Source organism: Saccostrea echinata, unplaced genomic scaffold (assembly GCF_033153115.1).
Source record: "Saccostrea echinata isolate AGI-Se365-2 ecotype Australia unplaced genomic scaffold, CSIRO_AGI_Sech_v1 ptg000045l, whole genome shotgun sequence".
NCBI lineage: Eukaryota > Metazoa > Mollusca > Bivalvia > Ostreida > Ostreidae > Saccostrea > Saccostrea echinata.
In genome coordinates this window covers 6,114,157-6,126,265 of record NW_026889794.1, presented here as the reverse complement: position 1 = coordinate 6,126,265, position 12,109 = coordinate 6,114,157, and the positions used below count along the sequence as shown (strand labels likewise).

The window sequence follows — 12,109 nt, the reverse complement described above, 5'->3', positions numbered from 1 at the left end:
TAACAATTTCTGCAACACGGGACCTCAGTTCATACGGTCTCATCCGAAGGACCGGTCTTCATGTCCCGCAGTGGGATTCGAACCCTCTCCGTAAGGATCAACTCCTTACTCTGGGGCACTAGAGCAAACAACTATCCACTGTGCCACGCGTGTGACTTCAACTACTTGGTAGTGCAAATTTACCCGATCGGAATTAAATATGGATAAACTGTGGGTGGGATACAGACCGATGGATGTATTAAGGTCTGTTTATGAACAAACTAGGATCGTTTTGTAGAAATGTATGGAAACTTACAAACTCAACCTCCGACCCTTCTACGATTTTAGAGGACAAGATAAATTGGTCATTCAGGAAACGAGATTGGTGTGATGGGGGATTAGTTGATTTGTATGGCCATTCTGACTATTTATATTATCATGATCAGGTAAAGTGACATGGCTTTGTTCCTATAAATTGCTTAAACGACTATGTATTGAATAAATAGTGTTCAGAATTTCGTCAGTGCGGTTGCTTTCTTTATCAGTATTTTGTTTGAATTAGATCAAATTTAAGTTTGTCAAGCTTTGATTCAAACATACGTATCATCGTTGCCTATAGCTGAAACGTTTGTTAATGGATTATTTGCGCAGATTGTAGCTATTTTTGTATGTTTGAGTTAAAATTCTGGTTTAGTATTTTCAGATTCAAAAACATACAAACGCTACAGTCGGCAATGATGGTACTTTTCTTTAGATTGTTGTTCTTTTCATACAGTACAAAGCTTTATTGGACTATTATTTCACTCTCCAATACCAAACCAGCTGTGCCCTGGTGATCACAACTCTCAATCTATTAATGTGTGGGGTCTTGTGAAGAATCCTGTTGCTACTGATCCTATTCGAGTACTCTGAAATTGATATTAAGTAATGATGCTTGAGTTCGTCATAGAAAACATATATGTACTAGATGGAGACCATGCTTTCCAAGAATCTGTTGGAATTGCAATGGGCACTAATTGTGTTCCTTTATTAGCCGATTTGTTTTTATTAGCTCACCGGAGCCTAAGACTCAAGACCTAAGACTCAAATGAGAATTCATCCTCTCAAGAAATGCGAACCCATGATTAGTTATATTTGTATGGAAGCATCCTCATAATAGTGTTGATTAATGATTGTTTAAATATAGGATATAGGTTGGGGCCATCAAATTTTACATAGGAATTTTTTAACAAAGGATGTATTCGTTATAACAAACGATTTTACCTATAGGAAAGAACAATTTTCCGGAAAAAGTCATATTTAAAAATCAATGTTCTTTAGTTTTTTTCTATCGTATATTTGTCTAAATTTCTTCAAATTTGCATTTCGAACCTAATTTTTTTTTTATTTGCAACTTTGAAATTAAACTAAAGTTGGTCAAAACAGTATTTTGTCCGTTAAAGCACTAATTTTTGCGTGAATTTTGGCATAGAAGTCCTTCAGGTACTATTCCAGTTAACGTCATTTTAATCTTAAAATAGTAACAACCGGAAGACACCTGGTAGCCATATCTGCATGCGTTTGTCGATGGATATTGGATCCTAGAAATAATTCGAGGTAAGTATTACTTGACGGACTTTGATGTTGATGACAGTGGTGCGTGAGGTGTTTTTATGATGGGGTATAGTTTGTGGTTTGCCAGAAAGCTCTTAAAAACTGTTAATTGTTTTTAAATCAGTTGAGAACAAGAAAATATATGCACAAGAAAGGTCGTTGCATTTGTATTTTCTATGATTCCTTGGCATCCATAGGAAGTAGCATGAATTTAGACATTTATAATGATTTTTTAAAGGCTATTGATTTTTATTGAAATGTAAAATGTTTTCTGTAACATTGCACATTTTTGCACGATTATTTTGGAAGTTGGTAGATTGGTCAACACAGCCATTTTCTGGGAATCAAATTACCTGCCCTTTATATAGTCCATTTCTTTATAAAACATATATTAATATAAAGACGTAAAAAGGCAATTGGACATATAGGATCTCTCATGATTTGTGGTTGGGTATGATTTTTTTAAGGCTCGGGGATAAAACACACAATGAGTTTGATAAAAAAAAAATCATGTGTAGCCAAAAAACATGGGAGTTTGTTTTTATCACATGTTTCACACATAGCTATTTCATGCGTTATATTGTATTATATATATGTAAATCCTTAATATTTGACTTGATCAAATTCATGCAAAAACCATTGTGATGTCATAACTGTGGATATGAAAATGATATCGTATGAGCAATATCCACTGTATAAAGGAGTATTACATGTGATAAAATGATTTTCTCATTAAAAAGTTATATTATAATTTTTTTTGTCGTATTCTAGGACTTGAGAAATTACGAGTGACACAGTGACTGAATTTTTCCATAAAAGGTAAATATATCTCAATTTTTTTAAAGCATAAACTGCTTTTATGTATGTGTGATATTTTTATTTCATTTTTTTTGTTTTTATTTTCTTTGATTCACTGTCTTTGTCTTTTATTTTTAGTTTATTGTCCTCATCTTGTATATTTAGTTTATTGTCTTTGTTTTGTGCGTGTCTTCATTTTTTTTCCATTTCATTTTGCACATCATTCATGGTAAAAATTCAGTTAACACTCACTTTTTAGCACGTAATCATGGTTCTCACGTACTTATGTGTTTATGAAATATACTTAAAGCATAAAAACCGTCCAAACTTTATGAAATGCTTACACCATGAAGTGTGTGATAAATTGAAAGCTGAATATACAAAAGTGAACAGAGTAAGTCTCTCAAGAAATACAGCAACAAAAACAAAATAAATGCATACTTAAGCAATATCTTTGAATTACCCCAAACCAAAAACTCATTGATAAGTAATGGAAGTGGAGAGGAAGTGGAGAACAAGGAAATTCGAAAAGAGGATTCATCAAAGGAACTGAGAGAAATGAAGGAAGATGAACTTTTGAAGGAAAAACTCAAAATTATATCGGAGCAGAATATTGTGATTGAACAATTACGGAGAGAAAATACAGCTCTTAAAGACAAAATAAGAGCTTTTAATCTGTTTCAAAATTATTTTACAAAGATGGGACAGGTGATCCCAATGATATACAAGTTTATATGAAAAACCATAGTGTTTCAGACATTCCCTTTGTAAACTTTAGAGGGAATCGTTTCAATGTTATGTTTTATAATGCTGCAGGTACTTTTTTATGCACAAACTTGTATTACAGTATTTTTATTCTTTGAAAACTTCTTACACTTTTAATCAGAATTTTATTTTATTATGTTTGCAGAACAAAACATTTTTAACTCTTTTAAGATCACTTGGCATTTTATGCAAAATTATCACAGGACCTTATTTTTTAAAAGCAACAGAAGTTGGAAACATTTTAGATATGGGTTCTGTATTTCAGAGACTTTTATATGTTTTAGATTTGTTTATTGAAAATCCAATTTTAGCTTAGAACAATGAAGTTTCACTTTAAATGGTCCATATTTTTATGACGAGGTTTTTGAATTTTTATTGAAAACTTCACTGAATGATAATCTTACATGTGTTTTTTATAAAGCGTCTTTGTAATGTTTTAAAAAGGAAAGCTAGACTAAGTAAACTATTTAGTGAATTTTTAAGTGGAGGGAAATATTTTAACATCAGTGGGAATGAATTAAAAGAGTGTAAATCATGTGATACGAATAACATTTGCCTTGAAAGACTCATGGGACAGTTAGATTTTAAATTAAAAGCAGCCTCCACGTCATAATTAAATACCATCGAAAGTAGCATTTTATATTGTAATAACAGAACAGAAGAGTGGTTGAAAAAGAAGGATATAAGTGAACAACAAGAGATAATAAATCAGGCTCGTTCAGAAAATAGAACTTTTATGCTAAAAGACAGAGAGAAAAAGGAAGAACTTTTTAGAAAACAAAGATTTTAGAAGAAAAAGAAGCTAGAAGGAAGAAGGAGAAAAAATCAAGTGAGTTAGATAGAGCAATAGAGGACATGAGGAAAGTTGGGCTTTGGGAGAGTGAGGAGAAGATTAGGGAAGAAATAGAGAAGCTGAAGACAAAAAAGGAGAAAGTAGAGACATTAAAGAAGCAAATCAACATATACAAAAAAAGTTTTTAAAATTAAAAAAAAAACAGAAGGAGTTGCTGCAGTTTTCTTCAAAAGGAAAGGTTTTTGATCATAAGAAATTACTGGATAATCTTTTGAAATTAATAGAATTGAGAAGAAATGCGCAAGAAACCAGATTCCATCTCGATGACTTAGTAGGTAAAGAAATTGTGCATACCTGGACTATAGGGAGTGGCGAAAACCAAGATTGGGAGGGCCAAATAAGGAGTTTTGAAAATGGAGTTTACAAACTTAAGTAATTGAATATGAGATTTTTACACTGTTTCACAGAATGCATTAATTGTGCATGGCACTTAATATCATAACAAATTTTGTAAAACATCCTCTAAATAAATTTACAAGAGGCCCAAGGGCCTTAATGGTCACCTGAGAACAATACAACAAAGTAAAGGATCCATAGAAGAAAGAGTAAAATACAACTCAGGGCAGAGAAGAAGATTTTCAAAGAAATAATGCATTTTCATTATATGATGAGTACCTACAGCTCCACCCTTACTACAAAATCCCTGACCCTGGGGCCATGAATTTTGATAAAGGGCTCAGTAAATATTACAATCGTGCCAAAAGTTTGACTGCTTATTGTCCAAACGTAAAGAAGATTTTTTTTAAAAATTGCATTAATTTTGATGGTTTTGGTCCCAGGCTCCTGGGGGACAGGGACCATGAAATTCACAATTTGTTCCCCCTTACCCATACATGCTATATGCCAAAATTGGTCGATATTGGTTCTGTTGTTCTAGAGAAGAAGTTGAAGATATTCAAATGTTCACAGACGAGATGCAAGGCAACGGACGGAAACAGATAGAAATATAGAGTGTTAAACAGAGAAATGCAAAATGGCGGCATGTTGTACGTACCTTTGCGAATTTTGAGTTTTTGGTGGATATTGCGTGAGATACAAAGTATATTAGCCTATCACTTGATTGGGTAAAACAATAACATGTTTTACATTTAATTATGAGGTATAATAATAATTTAACACATATCCAGACCAATGTGTTATTTAATGTAACACACTTTTTGTTTGCACTCTGATTCTGCATTTATCAATAATTTGCCCCTCTGGACAGAAATCATAAAAGCTATGTTAAGAAAAAATCATCCTCAGTAAATTTATAATTTCATCATTTTATTCATCAATTTGAGTAAATATCAGTCATCTTTTTTGTTCTTCATCATGATGCATTCATAACTAATTATTTATGGTAGTATATTTATGTCTTGTGCATGTTTTTAAATGTTTATTGTTTATATTAATGTTTTTGGTATAAGGTGTATTGCCTAAATGTTCAATTGAAATTTATGTTTATATATACAAGTATTTCAGTTATAAAATTTATAATTGTATCAGCCATACAAATTAATTTCAAATATTTCATCACTTATTTATGGCTAATAAGAACAGGAATATAATATAGTTTTATAAATGATAATTTAGATTGTGTACTTGTTTAATAAACAAGAGCTGATAAGAATGGGATTATAATTGTTCAAATGATATTTTAGGTTGTGTACTGGGATGATAAAGAAAGGAAGAATGCAGTGAGTTTGAGTTAACAGAGAGGGAGATTAATATTGACATACAAGAAGGAAACCTATTTATAAAAGGTAATTTTTTATAGCATCTACATCTCATTTAACACCTTTCATTTACCATATTTCTTCATTCCAGGATAATTTTTTCCCTTTTTGAATGTAAAAGGTGATATATTTGTTCATCTCTTATTTATTTTATTTTAGACACCACCAAACTGGATCACTGTTACTCAACATTTTGAAAAAAGACTATAAATACAGACAGTAAGAGTTATCTTTCATTATATTTCTTTCTTTTTTTTTTTTTTTTTTTTTTTTTTTTTTTTTTTTTTTTTTTGATTTGGAGTAAGTTACAGTTATTGCCCTTTGGTGCTTTAGTCCTGCTCCTGCTATTAGTATTCATAGCAAGTTATATATTCACAAGAAGGGAGCCAATGAAATGTGTTTTATTTTTAACCATGTCTTGTAGGTCAAGACCTTTTGGTGTTATTTTTAAAACTTATTTTTTATTTTCTAATTTTAGGTGGATTAGCTACTTCAGGGCAGGCCTGCCCCTAAATTAAATTATGAAATTTTGATAGATTTTGATGTAAAGAATGATTTAAAACAAGATTTTTTAGGGGAACCCCCTGCCCTATGGTTGAAATTCGTAAAAAAAAAACCTACAAAAAAATGTGAAAACCTATTTCTATTATACTGGATTATATTTATGACGTAAGTTTTCATAGTCAGTATAGCTCAGAGAGATAGACCGTAGACTCTCACCATGGATATACATGTATTTAGTGTCCTGGTTCAAATCCACCTGTTGGCACACTTTTATTTTTTCAAGTTTTTCACCTGTATAAACACAAATTCAATTTTTTATACAGGCTTTTGATTTTACTTCTATTTTCTTCCTTAAATGTATGTTTGCTGTTGATATAAAAGACATTTATGGAAATGCAGATCATAAATTCTCTTTAACTAGACGTAATCAACCGGAACTATACCTCAGTGTAAGCACACTTTATTCGAGGACACGAATCACTTACTTTTTGTTACTCGATACTGCAGGTGTCATGAAAAAAAAATCATGCCGAGCAAAAATTGCTATGTTTGTCTTTCAAGAACATCTCTGGGTAATAGTACTGTTGTGTCATTGGGAGAGATACTGCGCTATGCAGAGTAGATGCAGTTCATTCCTTGGGAAAATTGTGTGCATTGGCGACATGTTATGTCAAAATGCAGGAGGAATGTTTACAGATTAGAAAAGAATGTGGTAAGGTCAGTTATGGTTTTATGTCCCGTTGCCATTACCAAGGCATCAAGTAAGGACCCTCATATAAAGGATGTATCTGTAAATACTGATATAGGGTCATATGAAGAACACAGTTGACTAGAACTGAAACGATACATGAGAAACAAGAAACTACACGCATGTGGCCTAAAGTCTTTTCTAAAGACTGAAACCAATATCTGCCCTATAGGTCAACGTATATACAGTATAATTTGTCCAAACCGGCTATCCCCGGTTCCATAAAATTTGGCCGGATTAGACAGAATCCGGAGTGCAGGAAAAATGCGGGAAAATATTTGAAATTTAATTTCGTTGTTTTATTTACGAGTACAATATATAATATATTTAAAAAATGATAAAATCAATTAATATTTTGGAGTCTAGAAATTATTAAAGAGCATTGCATGACTTACTGTAAATTTTTCTTTTTCGTTCACAAAGTTTGGGACTTAACATGAAATGTTACCGGAGTCAAAATCTACAGACTCGTATATTATACTATAAATATCACGCGGCCCGGGTTTTGCATGTCAAAGAGCGCATTCAATATAACTATAAACACAACTATTTACGATTTGATAATTATTGGATTGAAATTTTAATTTTTATGTAAAAATTTACGTCTTCCCTCTAATGTAATGGCGCCATTTTGGGATTAGACGTTTGAGTTTCGATCCCGATTTATATTTTGATTTGCAAATCGTGTATCTATACCGTATTGATTTTTCATTATACTGTGTGATATGGAGTTAAAAGCAAGTAAAATGTGTGAGTAATTTTTTTTTTAATTTACTTGTAATTTAATCTTACATTTCTCCAAGTGGGCTGTGTCACCGCAACGTTTGAGTTCGTCTCATGGCACTCATGTAAACACACGTTAGCACATCTTCATCAAAGGTGTTAATTGCTTTGAAGTAATTCAGGTTATTACGCGTGGCCGGATTAGAGGAAATAATTTCCGTTAATTATGAGCAGTTGGGACCAGTATGGCCGTTCGGAATACAGAATAGACATTATCCAGTCTACACAGAATTTTTTCTAATGCATTTGTCATAAAAGTGCATGGGACTTAAATTTATAGCCAGAATGGACAAAAATCCGGAGCACTCAGAGTCCGGATTAGACAAATTTTACTGTATTTACCTAGAAGAGATCCTTTTCTCAAAAACAGCAAAACCATATTTTTTATATTTATATTGAATCCTCCTCAGGTAGCGAAGATTCAGGTTTAATTGTTCAATAGTAACCCCTTAGGGTAGTGTGGGGCCACAATGGGCAAAGTTTTACATAGAAATTTTTTTTCTCGAGAACAGTAAAGCCATGACTAATCATTTTATATAGAAACATCCTTCGGTAGTGTAGATTAAACATGTTCAAATCATGAACCCCGGCGGTAGGGTTTGTGTCTAAAGTTGTACATGGGAATATTTATGGGGAAAATCCACTGATAAAGATGACAGACAAAGCCAAAGTGACTCTATATGAGAAGAACCCATTTGCTGTTGTCTTCATCTACACGTTCAGATAGATCGAACAAGTTTTATCGATTAACAATAGTTACTTTCATATGTCGAGTCAATATACGTGTATCGTAGTGAACTCGAAATAAAAGATATCACAGAGTCTGCCACACCTGTTTCATATTTTGCTGTTTTACTGACTATAGACGATAAGGACCAACTAACAACTAAACTGCATGACAAATGAGATGACTACAGTTTGTCCATCGTCAACTTTCCTTATTTATGTAGTATTATCCATTATCATCTACATATGATGTTTATATTCCAACGTATTCAATACTTAAAAGCACTCAAAACCGAGACAGGATACTGACAAATAAGTTGATATTACAAAGATTTCAGCAACTTCTTTTAAAGTCGCATTTCGAAAATTCTATGGTCTTTAAGATGACCTTGTTAGCAAAAACAACTTGTCACTGGGTTGCATTTTGACTGATATATATTGCATACCAATTGTTAAAACTTTGTTCCATTACTAAATTTTACTACGGAATATTTTGTCAACCTGATCAATGTATAGGGCTTACGGTGTGTGTGACCGGTCGTAAGGAGATGCTTACTTCTCCTAGGCACCTGATCCCACCTCTGAAATTTTCCGGAATCAATGTTTCATGCCCTGCTCACAAATTTGTATTGTTTGTAGGTGTTTTTTTTATTTAGATAAATCACTGTTTGGTATCTTTCCCTTTTCATTTGGTAAAGTCAAAAGTAAACCATCATTGAAGTCATCATCATTTGAAGGGTATTTGTAGGGCATTCGCCGCTTCCGTGAGACCATCTTGTATAAAATCGGGTGACAAAACAGTTTGTATCAGTTCGTTTTACTATTAACTTTTCTTTATTACTTATTCCTTTACTATTATTTTTTGTTTTGGTACATATTCAACTGCAATAGATCGTCTCAATTAATTTCTGTCTTTCCCATTGATTTTTATGCCTCTATAATCGAACTAAGTTAGTTGTCAAAAGTGGAAAATTCGGGGGCATATAGTTTTAGTCCTGTCCGTCCGTCTATCCGTCTGTCTGTCTGTTTGTCCGCAAAAGCGTTAAACTTTCAATTGCCATAACTTTTAATTTGTTGGAGCTATAGCTTTCATATTTCACATGTGTATTCCTTGTGACAAGAAAAATCTTTGGGTACATTTGTATCAACATATTTGACCTCTTGACCTTGAAGTTTGGCCCATTTTTGCAAAATTTTATCTCAGTTTTATCTTGGACATAACTTTAAACTGGTTGGTGCTAGCCCTAACAAAAAAGTACTACAGTTAACTATAGTTTATTATAGTTAAATATGGTTAACTATAGTAAATCAAAGTTTCAAAGTTATCACTTAAGTAAATCACAGTTTTCAAAGTTATCACTATAGTGTCAAAGTTATCACTATAGTAAATCAAAGTTTTAATAGTGATTACTATAGTAAATCAAAGTTTTCATAGTTATCACTAAATTAAATCAGTTTTCGTAGTGAACTCTATAGTGAATCAAAGTTTTCATAGTTATCACTATGGTAAATCAAAGTGTCAACGTTTACACTATTTTAAATCAAAGTTTCAAAGTCAGTAATATGGTTTATAAAGGTTTTAGACATGAAGCCTCTAGAAATTGAAAGTTTAAAATTTATTTCTACAGTATATAATTTTTTGTGATACATGTAGAAGATAATTAATTTCACAATATTAGTATTATCCAGTTTTGCCGATTTTCTCAATTTACAAAATATATCTATTGATGTCTTCTGTTTCAAATAATTCCATGCACCTTGCATGCAATTCATTTCTTGCATTCAATTTTATTTTTAATTTTATGCTTTTTGGGAAAAAAATATGGTTTTCCAAGACTTATACTGGATAACATTTCTAAAATGAATATTATTTGGCTTTTAGTTCAATTGGTCTTTTTATATTAGTAATTAACATAATTTAATGTTATCTAGTATGTAAACAAGATGTATAGACTTTATAAAGTATATTTGATTGATAACTTTAATAAATCAATGTTTTCATAATGAACACTATAGTATTTCAAAGTTTTCATAATGTCAAAGTCATCACTATAGTAAATCAAAGTTTTAATAGTGATCACTATAGTAAATCAAAGTTTTCATAGTGATCACTATAGAAAATCAAAGTTTTCAAAGTGACCACTATAGTAAATCAAAGTTTTCATAGTGTCAATTTTATCACTATGGTAAATCAAAGTTCTCATAGTGTCAAATTTATCACTATGGTAAATCAAAGTTTTCATAGTGTCAAATTTATCACTATGGTAAATCAAAGTTTTCATATGGTAAATCAAAGTTTTCATAGTGTCAAATTTATCACTATGGTAAATCAAAGTTTTCATAGTGTCAAATTTATCACTATGGTAAATCAAAGTTTTCATAGTGTCAAATTTATCACTATGGTAAAACAAAGTTTTCATATTATCACTATAGTATATCAAAGTGTATCAAAGTGTCAAAATTATCACTATAGTTAACTATAGTTTTCATAGTGTCAAAGTTATCACTATAGTTAACTATAGCAAACTATTGTTAACTATAGTATTTTTTTTTGTTAGGGAGGGCTTTCATACTTCACTTGTGTATTCTTTGTGATAAGACATTTCCTTTGGTAAAAATATTTTTGACCTCTTTGACCTTGGAGTTTGACCTACTTCACAAAAATTTAACCTTTGCAATAAGTTTTGAATAATTAGAGCTTTGGCTTTCATATTACACATGACGAGATCTCCCCTTGGGTACCAAAATTTTACCCTCTGACCTTGATCTTGTAGTTTGACCCACTTTTGAAAAACTTTACACTTTTGGTCATATCTTTCGAACGGTTGGTACTAGGGCATCTATATTTCACAGGTGTAATCTCTGTGCAAAGACCTTCATTTGAGTACCAACAATTTTGACCTCTGATCTTGATGTTTGAGTCTGACATACATTTGAAAAACTTTAATCTTGGCCATAACTTTCGAACGGTTGGTGCTAGTGTTTTCATATTTCACAGGTGTATTTCTTGAGACAAGACCTTCCCTTGGGTACCAACAATTTGATTTTGTTTGACCTATGAAGTTTGGCTTGCATTTGAGAAACTTTAATCTTAGTCATGAGCTGCCGAACGGGGGCATCGGTGTTATACAAACACATCTTGTTTTTATTGTTTATATGTTGAGAATTCCTAAAGATATAGCATGATATACACGAAAAAGAGTATATCACATAATTTGCTTTTTGTTAGTCATCATTGATACTCATTTCTACTTTTCATGAATGACACCTGAACATACTCATTTAATATATACATCATTCACACACCTTTCAGTTTATGATATTTGTACTGAACGAGTGTATAGAAATATTTTGAATATTTTGCAAGAGATAATTACAATGAACATGCCTTAAAGACAAAGAATAAAACACATTGACTTATCAATTAATTCATTGACCAAAACATCCAACAGAACGTCATGTACTACATGTAAAGTAGCATGTTTCAGTCGATATGACGTAAATCTAGAACTGAAAACAAAATGCCAATAGAAAAAGACGATAGAGTGCTCCGTCACTAGGGAAACGGTAAAGCGAAATAGAACTGGGCTTATGCATGATAGAGACAACACAATATAAGTACACTTGATTTCTTTCTTCGTA

At 31.8% G+C, this 12,109-nt stretch overlaps 1 pseudogene; it reads left to right on the top strand.

Moving 5' to 3' along the window:
- The first annotated feature begins 3,382 nt into the window (after nucleotides 1–3,382).
- Nucleotides 3,383–5,911, top strand: LOC133201854 (golgin subfamily A member 6-like protein 2; annotated as a pseudogene).
- Nucleotides 5,912–12,109: the final 6,198 nt, after the last annotated feature.